General features: G+C 42.9%; 1 long non-coding RNA gene across 1 annotated transcript; it reads right to left on the reverse strand.

Moving 5' to 3' along the window:
• Positions 1–35: 35 nt before the first annotated feature.
• LOC147246112 (uncharacterized) lies at positions 36–17,632 on the reverse strand. Its single transcript, XR_015109787.1, has 3 exons — positions 17,542–17,632; positions 3,213–3,395; positions 36–3,086 (listed from the first exon to the last, which is right to left on the reverse strand). It is a non-coding gene; the product is annotated as an uncharacterized LOC147246112 (long non-coding RNA).
• Positions 17,633–21,448: the final 3,816 nt, after the last annotated feature.

Genomic DNA, 21,448 nt, shown 5'->3' on the forward strand with positions numbered 1-21,448 from the left:
ATGATGTAACATGGTTGTGATGAGCTCGTCCTAAATTTCCCTGCCAATACAAACGTACACCCTTAACACACACACACACACACACACACACACACACACATGCCAATTCTACGGAGTAAAGTTGCAGTGCCTCTCTTGTTTGTACTGTACGTCACAACAAAACACAACATCTTTTGTACAAATTAGCAACACACAGGGTCCAAGGTCTTCACGACCTGAGAAAGCATCGGCAATCATTATCATCATTAAAGGGACAAATTTGGAGCTTTGGAATTCTAGAGTTGTTCTGTCATAATGATATTAGTACACTTTATTTAGAGTTGCCGTCAAGAACACTCAAGGTCACTGTGCAGAAATCATAAAAACTATATAAAATACATTAAATTACATAAAACGCAAGCAAACAAATACAACAATGAAAAGCAGACCGATGCAGATACCTTTTATGTCTGAATCATCATCGGACAAAAGCAAGTGGGTGTGAGTTTTCAGCTGATGTGTTCAAGAATGTTTCCCTGCATGCAATCAGAGCAGGTAAATACCAACTGAACGGACACCAGGAAGCTTCTGGTCTTTTCCTGCCGATGCCTTTATGATGATCTCCCGTAAGTGTTCAACTGGAGTCATTTGGCCCTCAAGCCCTGGGGATCGCAACATGATCTTCCTGATTTTCTGCTAATATGTTTAGATTTTTTTTTTAAAAATTTGTACATGATATCATACTGTATTTCACAAATATTACATATATTTGGAAATCACATCGCCTCTTTTCCCTCAAAGAGTATTAAACATCTGTTCCAGGACCAGTAGAATGTACCAACACAGATGAGCAATCTCACAAAATCCAAATAAAAGAGAGTTTAGGTGTCTGTAAAACTTTATCATCCCCGAAATGTCTTGTCTAACTGTGTACCTTAATAAATCTAATTTTAGATAGTGTTTTTCATGATAGCTCACTTTGTGTTACCTTTCAAAGGCCTCTGTGGCAGCCAAACTCCGTTTGAGCTCCAGTCACCAGCCACTTCTCTCCGCCTGCTGCATAACTGCCAGCTTCCTGGTCCGGAAATGCTGCCAGTCCACCGCGGCACATTATTCCTCCACAGGTCCGGTTCTGACTAAGTATATATGCACAACCACAATCGGCACAAAGCCCAGGTGCCACAATACCACTAACAGGAGCTTTTTTCAGACAAGGCAGCCTGGAAATGTATCTAATTTATGTTTCTAATCTACCGTTCATCACTGGTGTGGGAGTTTGAATCACCAGCCTCACTGCAGCAGAAGCAGATAACTGACAAAATGCCAACTCAGCCAATGTCCAGATTAAAAACAAGAAGAGACTGCATGTGTTTGAGTGGAAAAGCAGACTGACTTTCATGTTCTTGGCAGTGTGATTAGCGCAGTAACATTTGTGAGATTAGCTCCTTCTCGTCTCAGATAACAGATCCTGAGTTATCAGCTTCGCACAGCTGAAGTTGCTTCAAATGTCCAGATCAACATCTGGTGGTGATAATACACCCAGACCGATTTATTTGATGTCCTGGTCACTAACAGGACCAGTGGTGCTGCTAATGTGTCCGTCTGTGAGCAGGATTACGTCAGAAGTCGTCCCTAAATTTAGGTTTGTATGTTCTCCCCGTGTCTGTGTGGGTTCTCTCAGGGTGCTCCAGCTTCCCTCTGCACACCAACAACATTCTAGTTAGGTTGACCCGGGGACAATTAATTGTTGGTGGTTATGTCGGCCCTGGGGGGGACTGGTGACCTGCGTGGAAGGGTACGGTTCAATTTTGAACATTAAAATGTCTTATTACCTGATTACAAAAGCTTAAGACTTAAGAGATGAGTGCACCTGATGTTCAACAGTGCCAATATCTTGCACCTATAAACCATGAGAAGAACACCTCCGTGCACGTGTGAAAATTCGTGAACTACCACTCCTGCACCATCTTATTACTACATCGAGGAGGTAAAACACCCGTTTCAATCCACAGCGAGCAGAGGGAAGTTCATCTTGAAGGTTTTGGCTCATCGAGCAGCCGTGTGACGCTCCAGATCGGCCTGGCTGACACCTCCCCTCCATGTTGTCCCATCCATCAGCCATCTACTCTCTCCTCGGGAACACAGGTTTGAAAACCTCAGCACTGGTCTGTGCTTCTGTGATTTTGTGTTGCGGCGGTTGCACTCCAGAACAGTATAAATTTATTTGACCAACATCAGTGTTGCTAAGCACAAATGCTGTTTCTGCTCTGCATTTCCATGAGATCACCTGTCAGTCAAACAACGAGGTGGAAGCATGTGCAGGGCCTTTTTCCACAGATGTTCCTGCCAGTGTGACTGTCACTGCTCACGCTAACCAGCGGTCCTGGGCGGCAGCCACACCACATCCCTCAGCTTTCACCGCCTATCTGTGGGTTTCCTCACTTATAATTTACAAATCATCCTCCACAATAATCTCTGCTGAGGCTCAGCAAGCCCCCAAGCTGCTTCGCAGAAGAAAGGAAAAAAGCAAATATACAATTTGAACTTACAGATGAAACGTTACATGTCATGCAAGTTTAAAAATGCGTACGGCTCTGATTTGGCTTCAACCGGCCATTTAATCTTTCGTAAAAAACCTTAAATATATTTGTTTCCATTGGTAATGTGTCCCAGATTCACTGACATCCAAAAGTTGACTGTGACCTCCGCAAAGAAGATCATGTTTTTTCTTGGCATTTGTTTGTGTGTCTGTCAGCAGGATTACGCAAACACTACAAGGCTTTTTTTTTTCACCACGCAGAAACTCCAGACAGTTGGGCTAAAATGAACACAGGGTCAACGGGGTCATGCTGGTGCACGTCCAGGCTGAGGCTCGGGGAAATTTCCTCCACAGTGCACACCAAGCAGATATCAGGGATCCTCATCATCACTTAAGTTTCTTCAGAGACCATGAATCAGGTTCACAGCATAAACCGAAAATTAATCTCAGACTGGAGATGCAGGTGGGTGATGACAGTGACGTGTCCTGCTCCTGCCTCACACCTCCATGGTTGAAAGCGTCGCCGCGGTGAGGCTGTAAGTGCAGTCGGTACGGAGACTGTGTCCGACTGGATTTGTGAGTGTAAGAAAACAAAAAACCAAAACATCAGTAACCAGACATATATGAAATAGCTTCATAATCACAGGCTGTTCTATAAGTAAATGATTGCATGCACACAGACACAGAGACTCACACGATAGAGGAAGCAGAAGCGAGAGTCTCCATCTGTTCCAGCTTCCCGTCTCTCTGTCCGTCTGTCCTCCCTCCATCCTCTGCAACTGTGAGTCCAGCTCCATTAGCTGCTTCCCTCTCGGCAGATAAATCATTCATCCCTGGCGGCTGGCTGCTCTCTCGCTCTCTGCGCTGCTGCCCACTTCTGCATGGGAACGCTGTGTTAAGTGCTATGCACGGCCCACGCGACCTTGTTTTGACACTGCGGTGAATGGTGAGTTGTTTTGACGCTGGGGTGAGCCTCAGCCCTCCAACCCCCCACCACCCACCACCCAACCACCTACAGACACACACACACATACACACACAAACTTTCTGCATGGATTGTTTTCCAGACAATGACCACAGAGGCTTGCACACACCACCAAGCAGGATGGCGGGCTGCTGTGTCATCAATTAATGATCATGGCGGTCCTACCTGAGTGAGTGTCTGGAGCTGTTAGCAGGACGCTCCGTTCAGGAGGTGTTGGGGTGCTCAGGGAAATCACATAGTTTACTGGTGTCAGCTGTTTACTGGAGACTTCAGGTGATAATTAATCTCTAGGACAAAAACTCACACTTTCCTAATGGGATCCTCCACCTCAATATACTGCTACAGCAGTGTTGCGTCCTCTCATGCCTTCTCTCTTTCTTCCTCTCCGAAAATACCTGCAAAGTGTTGGCAGTTCTTTTGAGTTTTTAAAAACAGTCTGACTATATTACAGGTAAAAACTCTTCCTTTCCTCAAGTACCACCAAGGCTCATTTTCCCCTGCTCCTCTTCTCCTCTCAGTTGGTTCCAGGTGTGATGTAGACCGCCAGATATTCCCGTAATTGGTCTCTTAACTCCAAGACCTCCAACCATCTTTTACACTGAGAATGCAACAAACCACGGTTCAGCTTGATCCGGACCACCAACTCTTTTGTTTGGACTAAATCTTGTCTGCTCCAGACTGCAGTCCAGGTGAGGTTTCACACCTGTAATTTTAGTTTAGACAAAACTATAAATCCAGGTAGGTGTCAAAGGGCCGCAGACTGATTGTTTCAATCCTCAAAACTGTTTGAGAAAATCATCAGTTCAGAGGACTTTATTTATCCCGAAAGAACAATTCATTTGCAGCTTCTCGCGTGCAAACAAACATCGATCAGTACAACGACCAGTCAGGAAACGTTAAGAGGCAATCAAATCAATAACAAAAATCGAATAAATATAATCCCATAAATAAATCCTCGAAAAACATGTCAATTTCATTTAATTCTTTCATCTTGTGGGGTCGAGGAAAGGGATAGACTGTGTTTTACATCATTTTATAAAAAGCATCACGCAGATTGTTAGGTAACTTTAAGTTGAAATGGGCAACATTTACACCTCCAGGCCAGTAGGTGTCTCTCTCTCACTCTTGCTATTGTTAGTGAGCAAACGTTAGCTTACCTGTCCATCAGAAAAGTGACCATATCAGCATGGCTTTTCAGCTCCTTTTGGTCTTTCGGCTTAGACCAGTGTAGAAATGCTCAACCAACCCTAACCCTCATCTTGCAGTTACTGAAACTGACAATGGAAGAAAAACTTCAGTTTCTCTGACATTTCTCTGGTTAATCCAACACCTGGCAACTCCTGAGCTCCTGCAGTCAGTGGCGACACATTGATGACACATGATATCTACTTAAATATTATGAACATTTAGGACCTGATAAAATATTTAAAATAATTACAGCACCATCATAATATTTGTTTCATTTAAATTAAGGCTTTTTACTTTGCACCTTTATAAAAGTTCTGTCCATGTATTTTTTTTTTTTAAATTTGTTCTCTTCAAATTGTTGTCTTTTGCAACTTTAACAACACATCTTGACATCAACAACAAATAATCAATTTTATGTCCCCATGATTCAAAATCAGCTATTTTTCTGCTGTAAGACAGTTTGCCGAGCTCATACAAAGGCTAGAAAAAACCTGACTAATCACTTCACGGCTGAATGTCTCCATCTAAAGTAGCCAGAAACTAATTTTCCAAAGCCTAATAATCTCACAGTAAAGTTGACCTTTAACCTGTCGCGTGTAAAATGGCATTGCTTCATCATTACATTTTAAATGTTATTATTATTCTTTGCTGGAGACATTCAAGTCTTATGTCTGGTTTATTGTCAGCGTATACCTGCTTCCTCTATTGCCAAAATGAGTCTTTACTAGGGTCACCATGAGCTTTGACCACCACAGTCTAATCACTTCATCTTACACTGTGTGCTTCTGTTCATGTCAGAGGTGATGAAACACTGAGACTGACGTACCCGCAAATGGACAAACTGAAAATGCGGCGCCACAGCGTTCACCATCATGCAGATACAAAACCAGACCAGCTACCAGTGATCCATATTCATGGAGGCCCTGGAGGCCGGCTTGTCACCCCCAGCAGAGAGGCTCCCTGCTGGTGAATCCTGTTGATCTGTCAGCCTGCGGGGATCCAACCAGGGGCTCGGAGGCAGCGATGGCATCAGGGGAAGATAAAGCCCGGGGGCCATATCATGTCTGCCTGGCAGCTCTGACAGGTCCATTAGTGCTGCAAAAGTGACAGATTTTCTCTCGCTTTCATTCGTAGTTGTGCATTTATTACACGTTACTTTTTTTCTGTACTCTCTAGAACTGCAGGTAACTTTGTCACAGTAAAGTCATGATTGCTGTCTTGACTGATTTGATCGATTATATGAAAATACTGAAAAATGTCCAATGCAGTTATTTTCAAATGTCTTTTTTTTTTTTGTTCCACTAGGAGTATGAAACCTCAGAAATATCAAAATTATGACCCTGGTTTCAGAACGAGAAAACATGCTCTGTCGCCTCCATTCGTCCAACTAAATCATGACAGTGGAAAGATGATTTCACAGTGTAACTGATGTACAGATGCTTCAGAGTGAAGATCAGAGCATCAACAGCACAAGCAGATTGGATGCTTTAGAATACAGATTTAAGGAAGAAAACCACTTACTAGATGACAGTGTTGGAGTGCAATGATACTGAGGCCAAGAGTGGCAACAGAGAGAGGAAATATGGAGGCCACAAAAATGGTATTCTGTACTATTTAATTGGGGCGGTACGGTGGTTTCAGTGGTTCGCACTCTTGCCTCACAGAAAGAAGGTTCTGGGTTCGAGTCCCGGCTCTGTCACAGGATCTTTCTGTGTGGAGTCTGCACGTTCTCCCTGTGCCTTTGTGGGTTCTCTCTGGTACTCCAGCTTCCTCCCACAGTCCAAAGACATCAAGAGGGGACGAGGCTGATTGATACTCTAAATTGACCGTAGGTGTGACTGTGAGAGCCAATGGTTGTCTGTCTATGTGTGTTGGCCCTGTGATGGACTGGTGACCTGTCCAGGGTGAACCCTGCCTCTCGCCCGAAGGCTGCTGGGATAGGCTCCAGCCCCCCTGCGACCCCTAACAGGATAAGTGGTAGAAAATGGATGGATGGACTCTGTAATTATATTTTGTGTTGTATGCATAACTGCAGATGGAAATGTTCTGTTCAACTATATTCTGGTGCCATTGTCTGGTGCGTATCCTCTCATTGTTTAGTGAGATTAATCTTCTTGTACAGTGTCACTGAATAAATAAAACCCAACATGTTTGTGCAGTCTAATTAATTAGTGGAAACAAGAGATGCCTTGTTCCCTCTACCGAAGCTTTTCCCCTCAATAGCCAATATATTGTAATGTTTTGGCCTCAAAACACTTAAATTGAAGGAACACAATATATCCTCTGGCCACTGAATCATTACGTCATCGCTTCAAAATAAACTAGACTTACAAGTATGAGCCTGCTTCTCTCAAACCCTGGTTCCCAGTAGTCATGATGCCAGTCAGGCCTTGCACCAGATTTTGCAGAGACTCATCGGAGCATCAGCAGCAACTGAGTTTTGTTTGATATTCATGCAAGCAGTTGATGTAAACATTTTAAGAACTTTTCATCAACAGTATACAGTTGTGCTTGAAAGTCAGGGAACCCCTTTAAAAAAAGCATAGTTTATTTATTAAAAAATTAACCTTGATGTTTATAGTTTCTCTGGTAAATAAGAAAAAAAGACAATATTATGAGAAATCATTAATGCACAGTTACTTTTTATTTGATAAAAAGTACAAAATTACAAAAATGCAAATTATCTTTTTGGCATATGCAAAAGTCAGGGCACCCTGAGAGCTTTAAAGTGTCTGGTCTTCAAAGATTCTTTTTAGAAGCTCCGATTTTTACCAGCTCGTTAGTCCTGAAGGTGTCAACAATTCTCATCGGGGAGCGCCAGCTGATGCCAATTTAAGGGGTTTCAACTCTACAAACCTTGTGCATTCATCAAGCAACCCTGGGTTCCTCTAAGAAGCTGTGTAAGACAGAAAAAATGAATGTTATTGATGCCCACAATGCAGGGGAGGGCTACAAGAAGATCGCAAAGCGTTTCCAGCTTCCACAGCGTGAGGTATAATTAAGATCTCTTAATTAACTGTGGAGGTCAAGATGAGCTCTGGAAGACCAAGTAAAATCTCAGAGAGAACAGCTCGTTTGCTGGTCAGGAAAGTAAATCAAAACCCACATTTGTCTTCAAAAGACCTGCAAGAATATTTAGCAGACGGAGGATTGGTGGTGCACTGTTCCACTGTGTGACGATGTTTGAACAAACAAGCCCTTCATGGAAGAGTCTGCAGACAAAAGCCTTTCCTGCGTCCTCATCATAAAATACGACAAAGATATGCAATAGAACATCAAGAGAAGCCTGATGACTTCTGGAAACAAGCGCTGTGGACTGATGAAGTTAAAATAGAACTCTTTGGCCACAATAAGCAAAGGTATGTTTGAAGAAAAAAAGGAACAGCTTTTCATGAAAAGAACACCTTGCCAACTGTGAAATATGGGGGTGGATCCATCATGCTTTGGGGTTGTGTTGCAGCCAATGGGACAGGAAACATTGCTCGGGTGGAGGGAAGAATGGATTCTATTAAATACCAGAAAATTCTGGAGGCAAATATCACAGCATCTGTAAAAAAGCTGAAGCTGAAAAGAGGATGGTCTCTACAACAGGATAATGATCCGAAACATACCTCCAAATCCACCATGGACTACCTCAAGAAACGCAAGCTGAAGGTTTTGGAATGGCCTTCAGTCCCCAGACCTAAACATCATTGAAAATCTGTGGGTTGTTCTTAAAAGAGGTGTGCACGCAAGACGACCCAAGACTATTGCAGAACTGGAAGCCTTTTGCAAGGAAGAATGGGGGGAAAACCCCAACGGATAGAATCCAGAGACTTGTAGTTGGCTATAAAAAGAGTTTACAAGCTGTGATATCTGCCAGAGGGGGTCGTACTAAGCACTGAAGGGTCTGATGCTGAAGGGTGCCCTCACATTTGCACATGCCAAAAAGAAGATTTGTAATTTTGTACTTTTTATCAAATAAAAAGTAACTGTGCATTAATGATTTCTCATAATGTCTTTCCTATTTACCAGAGAGACTATAAATATCAAGGTTAATTTTTTAATAAACGATGCTTTTTTAAAAAGGGGTGCCCTGACTTTCAAGCACAACTGTATATACATTATGTATCCTAAACAGACAGAATTTGAAAATGTACTTTTTCCTTTCATGCAATTTGTGCCATGGATCCTTTTTTTTTTTGCTGAATTTTATTTTCATTTTTAGAGGTTTTATATGTAGTTCTTGTGTTTTGTGTGAGCTGATGAGGCTAATTTATCTGCTTTTTTGTGTCCTACAGTGAAAACCTCTGACCGCGTTATTTCGACAGAATAAGATGGCGCTGGATGTGGTGAAAAAAGACAAAGCTTACGCCTGGCCTCTGGTCAATCAGACCACCGATGGCTGAACCTGCTGCTATCAACTCAGAGCTGTTGAAGACATGGCGGTCCAACTTTAAAAGGAAGGACAGCCTCAGAAGTTTTGCTGAAATTTGCAGGGGTTTGTGAGCAGGAAGCTCAAGCTTCTGCAGGTCTTCCAATAGAGAGGACGGAGACTTCCCCAGATAGCACACGGACATCATGCCTATGTCGGCGCGATGCGTACGAGTTTCATCGCCAAGACGTAGCAAGGAGAGCTCATTGGCACAACGTCGCAAAGACGTCAGCCTTTGATCGAAAACGACCGAAATACCATGTTTAGACGATCAACTTTGATTGGTGGTGCGCGGGGCTGCGGATGGACGGCTGGTGCCGCTCGGCGTTTGGGGGGATGGAGCCGCAACTGCTAAAAAAACAAACAAAAAACTCACTTTACTGGAGGTACCTTCATAGTTGTAACTTTTTTGACAACTGGATCCATTTGACTGAGATGAATACTCGGCTACCACCAAATCTCGTACCTAATAACTGACTGCTAGACAAAAGCTAATAGTACTGGAGCAAGCAGCCCGGTGCTGTAGTCCTTACATGCACAAACAGTGATGAAATTAAAGAATCAAAAGGTGACCAAAGACAAGTGATTTAGGGCTGCAAATATTGATTATTTTACTACACAAGTATTCTATTGATTATTTGGGCGATTAATCAACATACTGGAATTGATCCAGAAACGGCTCAGAGGGATTATCGTACCCACCACGGCGGGTTTTTCCCCCGTCTTGCTCTCATCTGGCGCATTGGTTCACTTTGGGACCCCCTTATTCCCCTGGTAGCAGTTTCGGAGATCACGTTTGCTCATATGTGTACGCAATGGTATTTAACGGCCGTGAAAACCACAGCCATCGACGGATTCAACTGGCTAAAATAACCAAGTTAGCTAAACCATCACATAATCGCATGAAAAGTTATTTTCTGCACATGTACATCAGTAGCTTACCTGCAAAGCAAAAGTGGGGAGTTGGTGCACCTTCCTCTGCAGTGGTGCAAGTGATGGCGACAGGTGAACGCGATCAGTCGAACGTCTAAAGCGAAGGCGGGGTTGGGCAGCTGACACAAAAATGACCTTTTTGAGACGTTTGGTGAGCTGGGACATTAGAGCACTTAATCTGCTGTTGGGCCGATGCTCGCAAGACGTTACAGATGGGTGGCCGACGTGCCGTTCTGAGGCCGACGTCGGCACGACGTTTGTGTGCTATCTGGGTCCTGTTGCTTAGTAAAGGGAGAATAAGTGACCACCTCCCATCCCTCCCAGATGTCTGCTTGCACCTACTGATCATGATTTCTCTCTCTAGGTCGAGCCATCCATCGTTACTTCCTGTCATCCCGGTTCTCCATACATCTGGCCATCGAGCCTTGTGCTCCTGCGTCTTTCTTGAGAACATCCACATAAACATATTTCAATCTTTTTGGGCATGTTTTTTAATGAATAAAAGATTTTTATGATATTGATGCGCTGTACCTTTGGTATTAAGAACAGCCTTTTATTTGAGGGTCCACATACATGATGAAGTCATGGACAAAGGAATGCTGAGGTAATCATGATTCTAACACTTGGATTTATGTCTGGTGCCTTCAACTGAATAGTTGCCTCGAAAGTAGACATGAGCTCCATGAGTAGGACTGAAACGGCTTCATTTGTGCACTAATTAAGCCAATGAACCTGCATGAAGTCAGCCAGGAGAGACTACTAACTAATGCGCAGTACTAACATTTCATCAGATAATACAGCTGTGAATTCACAGTATTTCTCGTACCATTGCCATGAAGCATTTGAATAATTCTGTATACTGGCACATTAATAACACAATAATGTCTTATTAATGTGCCTTTTGTCTGTGAATGTCTTGTTTTCTAACTTCACTTGCAGCAAAGTGACGCATTGAAAAGTGGAACTGCTGCCTGATTAAGTTTAGGGAAAGAAATCATTTTGACCACAACAAAGCCAAACAATGTGATTATATTAATTCCACCCCATTCCTTTAAACTTCACCTCCACTCCTCTCCGCACCTCAAATCCTGCCCCTCTCTCCTCTAAGGTCTTTTTTTCTCCCCTTTCTCCTGCTCCTCACCTTCAGCCTCCTCCACTTTCTCCCAACTTTCCTCCTCCTTCCCCCTCCCTCCTCTGTCTTAGTTTAGGGCAGCAGCACAGATGACGGCGTGCAGCTGATGGACGCGTCCAGGATCCCTCAGAGGTTCCCTTTCAACATGTAATTGTAATTCATTTACTTCAGTTCAGTTTGAATTTACCTTCAGTTTAATGTAGTTCAGATTAGATGGAGTTTCATTTAAGATTTTGAGAATATTGACTACGTGTTCTAAAATTCATTCTCTGGATTGAAAATGTCATCTGATGACAGGTTTAGGTTCCAGGCACATGGAGCTGCTGAGAAGGTGCCCTCAGCCACGTTTTCAGCATCGCCATCCTCCTCATCCAGTGAGTGAGGAACCACAAATAACCATCCATCCATCTTCTATACAGCTTGTCCGTTAAGGGTCGTTATAATTATATAATTATATACAGGTGGATGCCAAGGAGGTGCTGGTTGCAATATTTGAACTGTAAGTACAAAGAAAGCTGACATATTTTGAAAAGTTGTTTTTCTGTTTTAGCTCAGAGTCAATTTGATTTTACAGCAGCGCATTAGATGCAGAGAATCATGTAAGATGAAGTTTTATGAACCATGAAATTGACATTAATCAGATTTGCCTTTTAAAAATGTCCTTGGTTTCTTTTTTTGTGCTCATCATTTCTTTAACTTTCTCAAAATGTTGTAGACCTGAAAACATCGTGAGCACGAGAGAGTCGACTAAATCAGAACGTTATTGAGGTAATGAACGTATACACTCTCGTATACAAGTAGAATTTGTAAACTTTTATGTCATCAGTGTTTTGTGTTTATTGTTAAGGTTTCGTTTCCTGCAGTGCAACAGTATTTTAAACCAAACATGCAATCCTAATTCAATAATTTTCCACATTGATCCAAATCAAATCCAACTATGACATCATATAAGATGCTGCCAATCAAATGCTGGTGCTACTGCAGGTTTTGCTTTGCCTTCCATGTAGAGTCAACAAGTAAAAGACACTGGTAAAGGTACTCCTGGTGGACTGGGATGGGGTTCGATTCCCTACAGTGTCCTGCTGACTGTTTGGTGTTTACATGGAAGCCCACAATTCCCACTCCAGTAACTGGAACAAGTGTTTTAAAGCTTCCTACATGGATCATTGAACCATAGTTCAAATAATAAAACACTAGAGGTGCCACATCCACTAGCAGCAATACTAAGAGCCAACAATAAGTCCAATCCCAACACACACACACACACACACACACACACACACACACACACACACACCAGCTGCTGGACCAGCACATACAATACAAAGACCCTCTTGTAGGCTACTGAGAACAGCGTCCTTGCTAAGACCTGTTGTCTACAGTAGTGAGCCAAGAATTGCAGTGAATTCCTGCATCAGCAGTATCAATACACAAATGAAATGATCAAAATGATCAAACTTCAGACCTTTAACAGGAAACTCTTTAAAGAGAAAAGGGCTTTTGGAAATATCAAATCTCAACAACAACTAAAAATGAAACAGCACTTTCATAAAACTGTCATGAAGACGGGAGACGCAAACTCAAGGAAACTTATTAAATGATTTTATTAAATAAACAGTACCAAAAGAATAAGCACAAGAGGAAAACTTCATTGAATATGGTGTGTGTAGCCAGTGAGATCAGTAGTGTGAGTGCATGCATGAAACTCTGTGTGTGTGTGTGTGTGTGTGTGTTGTAAGGCGTAAAGCTAATACCAACACAAACGAAGATCCAAAGGCTGCATCAAGAGGAGGAAAGGGGAGAGAAGTGAGCAACAGGCACTTTTAAAGGCTCATTGAGCGGCGCAGGTGCTGCCAGCTCCTAGATGACCCTCGCCCCGCCCACTGTTACCTGCAAGGGAGAAGACGAGACAAGGCAGGAGGGCAAAGAGAGTCGTCACAGAATAAATAATTGAAACGTGTCAAATTTTAAGGTTTTTATGTTTTTAACTGCTGCAAGTGCCCATCAGGCTTGGACCCCCAATAAACTGAGGAAAATACTTAACAGCTGGTGGCCGTAAATCCATCACACTGACGGAGAATCTTTTCTTGTGGCCTCATTTTTCCGTCTCAGTGTCCAGAAAATTTTGAAGCCAGTTACACATATTTAACATCTACTAACTTTCCCTGTGGTTCAAATTCTTTCAAATGATATCGCCTCCATAACTCAGAGAATATAATACCCAGGTGGTTTCCACGGTGATGGCTGTGCCCTGCCCTCTGGTTCCTGTTTCAAAAGGACACTGATCACAATAGTGAAGTAAAGATGTCAAGGGGATTTTTGTTAATCATTTTTGAAGAACGTTGACTGTGTTTTCTTTCTAGATCCAAACTAAACTCCTACAGATGTCGGCATGTAAATGAGCTGCAGTTGCGTTCTGATTGGAGCACCAGCATCTTGATTCAAGTAATCACTAGTCGTGTTTGTTCGGCTTGTTCAGTAACGCCACTCATCCTAATGAGCGCTCTCGACTCCCAGCTGCCTCTGTTTGGATTCAGATTATTTACTGAGCAATTAGTCGTGAAGCACAAGATTTGAGTGGAATATGATTGTACAAAGTGATCAAGAAACTCCCACCTCACTAACTGCACACACACACACACACACACACACACACCGAAAAACACGCCACGAATACAGCATTTTAGATGTATTTCTCACCACAACCGGACTTTATATTTCAGGCACGATTCACAGAAGCTTACGGTGATAAAATACTCCTGTTATCCCACAAGGACCGGGAGTAATGGAGTTTTAAAAAGTCAAGGTCAAAGAAAATAGAGTCGAGAAGAGAAATGCACGACTGCTTAGTTCTGTCACGCTGTCTTAAAAGCTGAGCTCGATGAGATTTCTACAAAACAATGACTGAAATTCCTCTTTCTGCAAAACAAAATGCATCAACCATGTAACCAACCTTGTATTTTAACCACTGAAATTCAATCTTTTCATTTCAAACAGAAAAAAACGGAGTGAAACAAGGGGTTTTCGTCTCATCACTTTTCACAGATAGAAGGGCTGCGCTTAACCTTTGAAAAAAGATGCCTCCCTACGAGCTTTTTCCTGCGTTACTGGTGGGAGTTTGATTGCTGGATTATTATTTGATTTGTGTCATTCACAAGTTTGGCTGTAGGAACATTTGTGTTCATGAGTCCTCGAGAACAGGATTCTGTAATTATTCTCTTCTACGATTGCGGTTCTAGTGTTCTACATTCGAAGAACCTTTTCGTTGAGTATATTGGTGTTCAATCCAACTGAGTGCCAAGGGAATCGCAGAGAACTCATCGTGGCCCTCACTTATGTGTCAGGAAACGTGTGTGATGTCATCTCTGTGCAAAGCTCAGTTTTTATCACTGTAGACGTGAATGGAGGCCATGGTCTTAGATGGCGTACGCACATTTTCAACTCGGAGTGACCCGGCGGAGCAGCAGAGTCCTGATGCCGTTATCAGACCCTTCTGACAGACAGCTAAGAAGATGAAGCCACGCAAGGAGCCTGTTACAGGAGGGGGAGTCATTTCCTCCAATCCGGTGTACACGGCGTTGCTTCTGTATCTCAATGACACTTCTGACAGCCGTCACAGCCCATCAGACCATCTAATAATCATCTATCAATGACAAGCATCAATCAATTAAATATTAAAACAACTGTTGACCACATAGCAGTGACTTTTCAAGCTTCCATTTATTCCAATTTTCAGACTAATAAAACTAGCTGAACTGATGATGTGAAGGTTTCCCTCTCCAGGTCTGCTTACGCTTCTCAACTCAACACGCTTCTACGACGAGAATTAATCAAGGCGTGATATTTAAGCAGGGTGAGCAGGTTTCAACGCTGAGTTGAGCCGCGACAAGCTAAACATAGTAATGTCAACGTCAAAGTCTATCATCGGAGGATAATTTGTTCGTTGGAGTTTGAGGTCCAGCTAATGGTGGATTTTGATGTTTTAATTTCAAATAAAATTCTGCATCTGTTTTATAGTTCTTTCTGATTGACAGCTGGGAATATTTATTTTATCCTTAAGATGAGCTGGCATCCATCGCTGCACTGTGTGTGTGTGTGCTCACATTCAAACTGCTTCTGAAGTAGTGAAAGATAGACACACACACACACACACACACTGCATGTACAGTGGTCAGGATATCCGTAACTTGTCCATGTGAGCGTCTGTAAGCAGTTGATATGTTTCTGAATCAACAGGAATCTTTACAAAAATGAAAAGCTGGAGCGGAGTGATGCAGAGAGCAGCGTCTGTTTCATCAGGACACACACAGGTGAGTTATTAAGCAGCGACTCAGTTCGATGCAGCAGACCCAGCCTAGTTGACATCACTTTGATATCCACCCAGGGAGCCCTGTGATTGGCTGGCAGCCCCGTGGAGAGGCTCCTCATTACAGCCTGTTGTTTTGATATCTCTCTCCCCCAGACCTCAGCACTTTTCCTTCACTTAATTGACTTGGGCAGCTGGCAGAGGAGCGATGCTGAGACCTGCTCAGCTGCTTAATAAGTACTCTTCTGCTAACTGTTCATTTACAGACCAGGCTGGAGCCACGCCAGCGCTGCTTAGTCAGTTTACAGTCTTTCAATGCAGTTACAGTCAACCAGAACACCAGAAACCTTTGCCAACATCTTTACCAGATGTAAAGTAGGTCAGTGTGTGTGATGGCTAGAGTTGCCCACTGTTCCTTTGAAAAATGGAATCGTCCTATGTTTAGAAACAAAAGTGTGCGTCATTTATTTAGCTGAAAAGGGACGCACTTTGTCTTGCATTATCTTGAGAATCAAAACTAGTCTGTAAAATGTCAACGGAAGTAACGCGCTTTATGAAAACTTACGGCAAACTTATTCCCAGGCCCTCTCCTCCTCTGTCACCAATGAGCTGGCAGCACACTCACACACCAGTACGAGTACAGAATCCCGCCTATCTCATTGGTCGAGGTTCGGTTGCTTGCAAAGAAGATACCAGAAGACAACAGACGACCATAACAAAGGAGCAGACAGTGACACAGATGCCGCCACTACTTTATAGTCTGAGGAAGGGGTGCCCACTGTCCCTTAAAATACAGAATCGTCCCTTATTTAGGAACTAAAAGACATTAGCACTTTGTCCCTCATTGCTGAAAATCTATGTCAGCGTGAATTTTATGATAACGAAAGTAATCACACAGCTCTCTGACTGCTAACAGCTGTTGCGCTCTCTCTCTGCCAGTCTGGAATCATGTGCCTCTTGTTAACCAATGAGAGGCACTTACACTGTTGCTGCAATGCTCCTGCAAGGCGGCACGGATTCAAAAAAAATCATGGACGCTACCCAGTCAGACTCCAGTCTGCCAGTGCGCAAAAAAAGGAGACACTTGCTTAAGTTTGCTAAGGCTTGATTTTGCACTGTTTGTTACATGCCAAAGAATATTTGTAGTTGCTTGTTGTTTCACAATTCTGAAAAACATGTTACATGTTCTGTATGTTTACTTCTATTTATGTTTTATTCAAATTTTATTCAGATTTGTTTTACTTGTAATGGGGCTGCACGGTGGTGTAGTGGTCAGCACTGTCACCTCACAGCAAGAAGGTTCCTGGTTCGGGCACGGGATCTTTCTGTGTGAGTCTCCATGTTCTCCCTGTTCCTGTGTGGGTTCTTTCTGGTACTCCAGCTTCCTCCCACCGTCCAAAGACATCAAGAGGGGACGAGGCTGATTGATGCTCTAAATTGACTGTAGGCGTGGCTGTGAGTGTGAATGGATGTCTGTCTCTATGTGTTGGCCCTGTGATGGACTGGTGACCTGTCCAGGGTGAACCCCACCTCTCACCCGTCGCAGCTGGGATAGGCTCCACCCCCCGTGACCCTTAATAGGAATAAGCGGAAGAAAATGGATGGATGGATGGATATTTGTAATGATCCATAACAAAATTAAAGTGGATTCACCTAAAGGAAAACAACATTTTATAGTCTTTATAGTCGTCATTATGAACTCGCATTCACTGACCTGACCTTTGGGCTTCTTCCTCATCAACAGGTTGCAAACAACAGCAAAAGAGCCTCCTATTTTGTAACCTTAAAAGCTGCTTGAAAGTTGCATTGGGAGCAAATGTGGGCAGCCCCCCCCCCACAAACACACACGCATACACACACACACATACATATGCTGCCTTAATGTCATGTTCACGCAACTCAGGAAATACGGTTCCAATTACAGCTGATAATAATGTTGAGAATTGGGTTTCCATTTTCTCATTATTGACTTCTGCATAGAGAAATATGCATCTCAGGATCGATTTTCCTCCACCCCTGGTAATTAACCCTCGCAACCTCCTTCTCCTGTCACATTTTTACTTACTGCTGGTTCATTTTTCACTGCAGGGTGATTCACTGCTCCTCCAGAAACAGCACAGAGGGAGGGAGCTGTTGCCATCCAGCTCTTTCATAATTTACCAGTCTAGACAAAAAAAAAAAAAAGAACAAATTTATTTGTGCAGCTTAACCTTTTGTTTTTGTCGATGGAGTCAATCATCCCACCGACTGTTGGGTCATATAAAGCTGTGCCTTTTGACCTGGGGTCAGGATCCCCATGAGGGTCATGAGATATTATCTGACAGTTGTCATTTGACCGTGTGAAATAAAATGAAATAACATTTTAAGACTAGAGACTCGGGAGACACGGTGGTGCAGTGGTCAGCACTGTCGCCTCACAGCAAGAAGGTTCCAGGTTTGAGCCCCGGCTCGGACTCGGAATCTTTCTGTGTGAGTCTCCATGTTCTCCCTGTGCCTGCCTGGGTTCTCTCTGGTACTCCAGCTTCCTCCACAGTCCAAAGACATCAAGAGGGGACCAGGTTAATCCAGACTCTAAATTGACTGTAGGTGTGACTGTGAGTGTGAATGGTTGTCTGTCTATATGTGTTGGCCCTGTGATGGACTGGTGACCCGTCCAGCGTGTACCTCACCGCCCCTCTGCAGGACAAGCAGTAGAAAATGGATGGATAGATGGACTGGAAACTCGATTTTTCTACCAGCCTTTAGCCAAAGAGCGCCAACACTTTAAATTTATGAAAACTTGTACCAACCATTCTGTTGTTAGCACCAGTTTGGGGGGGGGGGGGGGTTCTTGAACCAAAAAGGTTGAGAACCACTGAGAGGGTTTTGTAGAAAAAAAAAAAAAATGAAAGGGCAACTCAGACCAGAATCTATTTCCAGTTTTCAGCTACATTTTATTCATTTGCAAGGCCCTATGCTACTTAGGTGATTCTAAGTATACTCTATCCTTAATTAATCAACCTGGTCGGCTAACTTTGCAAAGGAGGTAGTTGATTCCATTCCTAGTGAACAAAATGTAGCTAATATGTAAAGGACTACAGCTGTAGATACCAGCCACATCAAGATTAAAGGTTAATGTTAATTTAGAAGACTATAGCTGTAAAATCAGCAACGCAAAACCTGTCATCAGCTTTGTTAGCAGTAAAAAGCTTAGTCATCTGCCAACATAGTGTAATGAACCTTTTTATAAGTAAGAATAATGCAGAGGTACCAGGACCAGGTCCAGAGTCTGAGAAATAAGAACACACACACACACACACACACACACACACGACAACAGGTTACAGAGAAATTAAGCATTTTATTTTGGAGGAATGTCAGATTCAGTGGTCCCTGCTGCTGTTCGAGAACATGAGGTGGGGAACGGAGTAGCATGCTTTCAAACAAACATTCTCCCAAAGACCAGAAGAAGTCACTAGATTTGTCCCGTCGCCTTCGAAAACTGAAGCCAACGAGCCAATTCACCATATGTGGAGACTGAGTCGCCAAATTGGCGTCACCAGTGGGATCAGCCACTTCACATGTGCACGATTTGCAGTCTGGACTCTGGACGTTACGTGGTGAACATTTCTGACTGCAGCTGGGAGGAACTGTCTGGGGCCTACATGTAGGCAGCATCCGCTGCTCATTGGGAAGAGTAGGAACGATATGCGCTTTCACGTCAAGAGTCGCCAAATGTCTCCAGTAACACCAGAGAAAGTCGCTAGATTCGTCGCTAGTCGCCAAATGTGTCTGAATACTCACTAAATATAGTTCCGATGTTGCTAAGTTGACAACACTGATTATAGCTCATGTCAGCAACAGCATTGCCTGCTATTTAAACCATAATGAGTTTGGCTCCTGCAATGTAAAGAAAGAAAATAAGATCAAATAAGCCCTCATTTCTCAGTAATTAGTGTACGGATTTCTCACCAGCAAATTACAGCAGCCGAAGGCAGGAAAACTGGATCGACGCCATTCCTTTGGTCTCTTTAGGAAAACAGCAAAATATCTGACATTGTACAAAATTTGAGGGAATTAATCCCCCTATACACAATCCATATTTGCTACCATACTTGTATGTACTTTGTTTCTAAAATCAGAGAGAAGTAATGGACCGTCTTGAATATTTATTGCTGTATTTTATTCTATTAAGGAGACAAATTTAGATGTAATATCAATATGAGTGCTTGTTGGAGTCAACTCTCAGGCACGTTACCCAGCATCACAAAGACGAGGCTGATTTGTTCTAGACGATAACCTCTTCCAAGTTTAGCCCCCCCCCCCCATATTCACTCATGAATATTCAGAATGATATTTATGTCTGCCAATGAATAGTCTGCACAAAGTCTGCTTCGCAAATTAGGCGTGTGGAGGGAATTGGATTGCTGCTGGATGCCTCTCTCTCTCTCTCTCTTTCTCTCTCTCTCTCTCGCTCTCTCTCTCTCTCTCCCAAGCAAAACCCAAAGAAAATCAACTAATTCTCCATTTTAAAGTCTCATTTGATGTCGTGATCATTATAATTTAGGTGCCTACTATGTCAGCTAAAATACACATGAATCTACTGCTCAGAAAACTGGATCCTTTCACAATAAATTACCTGGTGTATAATTTTGAGAGATAAAACTCATCCATCCATCCCTATTTTTCTTGAAACATCAAGTTAGGGATGACGAGTTAAGTTTATGATCGCCAGACTCAAGAGAGCACACAAGAATTGATTTGTTGTTGATTTGTGAGCATTTTCATAAACTTCTGACATTTATTTTTCAAGGACGTGCTGATGTAGAGTCAGAAGTGAAAACACAGCGACATCCAAATACTACGAGTATTTTTAGCCGTCCATTAAATCCACAGACCAGGAGCAACGTTCAGAATGGGATGGGGGCTTCAAGTGTGAGTCGGTGTGTATGATGATCCACTAACAAATGAACTTGAATGTTTTGAACGTGTGGCTCTTGCATCGCTAATGAGGATCTCGAGCATTAATTAAAGATGCCAATCAACTGGATAACAGCAGCAAAGCCCGATTGGAGCTGGACACAAAGGCATTGGTGAGGGTGTGAATGTGACATATATGAAGAGATGGACAAGTGATAGAAGAAAAAAACAAAACGATGTCATAGCACCAGCGAGATGAACTGTGGTGATGTTTATGAAAGGGTTTATGCTTGTTAATGGTGGTCTTTGCCTTCGCTGTCGCATTGATTGAAGAGCTTTGCCAGCTCTATGTGTACTGTAGTTATTCATTGAAAGTTGAAAAAACAGCGTGTAACACAACAGTATCCAATTACGCAACAAAATGTAACACATTTGCACTAGATTCTCTTGTATTTTGCAATAAACAGCATGAACACAGGCTCCTAAAGTTTTCCTTGTTTTGTAATAAACTAGAACATATTTGGTGGTAGGCGGCACGGTGGTGCAGTGATCAGCACTGTGGCCTCACAGCAAGAAGGTTCCGAGTTCAAGTCCTGGCTCGGGCGCGGGGTCTTTCTGTGTGGAGTCTGCATGTTCTCCCTGTTCCTGCTGGGTTCTCTCTGGTACTCCAGCTTCCTCCACAGTCCAAAGACATCAAGAGGGGACCAGGTTAATCCAGACTCTAAATTGACTGTAGGTGTGACTGGGAGAGCCAATGGTTGTCTGTCTATGTGTGTTGGCCCTGTGATGGACTGGTGACCTGTCCAGGGTGAACCCTGCCTCTCGCCCGAAGGCTGCTGGGATAGGCTCCACCCCCCCCTGCGACCCCTAACAGGATAATTGGTAGATCATGGATGGACATTTGCCAGTATTACATATTGCATGAGTTGCCATTTTTGAATGAAAATAAGGTACATTATTTAAAATGGGTGTCTTCATCCATGAAGATTAACTTAAGTTTATAACAAGAATATTTATTTTAACCATTTAGCATGTATCACACTGGATAAAAACTCCTTTTCTAAGTTACAACA

The sequence above is a fragment of the Aulostomus chinensis genome, chromosome 17, assembly GCF_037954235.1.
Source record: "Aulostomus chinensis isolate RoL2024-O1b breed Wild chromosome 17, RoL_Achi_v1.0, whole genome shotgun sequence".
Lineage (NCBI taxonomy): Eukaryota > Metazoa > Chordata > Actinopteri > Syngnathiformes > Aulostomidae > Aulostomus > Aulostomus chinensis.